The 1,426-nt window shown below is 41.7% G+C and overlaps 1 pseudogene across 1 annotated transcript; it reads left to right on the top strand.

The window, feature by feature from the left end:
* Positions 1 to 832: 832 nt before the first annotated feature.
* On the top strand, positions 833 to 1,420 carry LOC103261921 (annotated as a pseudogene). Its single transcript, XR_002482049.1, has one exon. The product of XR_002482049.1 is annotated as a nucleophosmin pseudogene (transcript).
* Positions 1,421 to 1,426: the final 6 nt, after the last annotated feature.

The raw sequence follows: 1,426 nt of genomic DNA, 5'->3' as shown, positions 1-1,426 counted from the left end.
TTATTTATTTCATTCACAGTATTCTTTATTACTATTATCTCAGATATCAGCTCCTTCCTAGTTTCTTCTTGTGTCTCCTCAATTCTTTTTAATCTCTCCATTAATGTATTGATATCTAGGTTTGTAGTTTGAGACCCTTCATTCTGGGAACTCTTTGTTGTTTGCATTCCGAAGTCAGTTTTCTCAGTGTCTGCCCTCCCAGGGGTCTGGGAGAGACCCATACTCTTCTTTTGGTTTCTCTTCATTTGTGTAGATCTTTCTCTCTCTCCCCCTTTCCCTCACCTTCTTTAATTCTGTTTTTGAGGGAAGGTGGAGTTGCTTTTATTTATCTTCTGCAATATCTTGTTCTTCCTTATGAGGGTCTTCTGGCTTTGTTCACTTTTGGGGTTGGAGTGTAGGCTGCAATCTGTACTTTTTGCAGTTTTGGGGTTTAATTGAGAAGGAAGCTGTGGTTCAGTGTGTATATGCTGATTCTAGCATTCACAAACAGGTGTATGAGCACACTGGAATCTATTTCCCTCTGTGTTACAATCTGTCCGTTCAGCAGTATGTAGACTCGGTCCCTAGATTAAAAAGGGGGGTGTAAAAGAGGAAAATAATGGAGGAAGGGGGGGTTAATAGGGAGTTAAAAAGAGAGAAGAGCGAGAGGGAAAACAGATATACATACCAACTATCAGGTGAGAAAGAGACACAAGACCAGGAAGAAGTGAAGAAAGACACATAAGAAAGATTCCCGTCCCTGGTGTGATTCCATCCTGCATGGCTGTTCTTTGGAGCAGTAGTCGTTTGGTCCATCCCCCTTCTCTCCCACCTAAGTGTGCTCCACCACTCCATGGAAGATTCGATGGACATGGACATGAGCCCCCTGAGGCCCCAGAACTATCTTTTCAGTTGTGAACTAAAGGCCGACAAATATTATCACTTTAAGGTGGATAATGATGAAAATGAGCACCAGTTATCTTTAAGAATGGTCAGTTTAGGGGATGGTGCAAAGGATGAATTGCACATTGTTGAAGCAGAGGCAATGAATTATGAAGGCAGCCCAATAAAAGTAACACTGGCAACTTTGAAAATGTCTGTGCAGTCAATGACTTTCCCTGGAGGCTTTGAAATAACACCACCTGTGGTCTTATGGTGGAAGTGTGGTTCAGGGCCTGTGCATATTAGTGGATAGCACTTAGTAGCTGTGGACGAAGATGCAGAGTCAGAAGATGAAGAGGATGAGGATGTAAAATTCTTAAGTATATCTGGAAAGAGATCTGCTCCTGGAGGTGGTAGCAAGTTTCCTCAGAAAAAAGTAAAGCTTGCTGCTGATGTAGAAGATGATGATGATGATGAAGATGATGATGATGATGATTTTGATGATGAGGAAACTGAAGAAAAAGCTCCAGTGAAGAAATCTGTATGAGATACTCCAGCCAAAAAT

The sequence above is a fragment of the Carlito syrichta genome, unplaced genomic scaffold (genome assembly GCF_000164805.1).
Source record: "Carlito syrichta isolate Samal-C Ts95f unplaced genomic scaffold, Tarsius_syrichta-2.0.1 Scaffold304214, whole genome shotgun sequence".
Taxonomy (NCBI): Eukaryota; Metazoa; Chordata; class Mammalia; order Primates; family Tarsiidae; genus Carlito; species Carlito syrichta.
The sequence above is the reverse complement of the archived record's forward strand: the minus strand, read 5'-3'. Positions and strand labels throughout refer to the sequence as shown.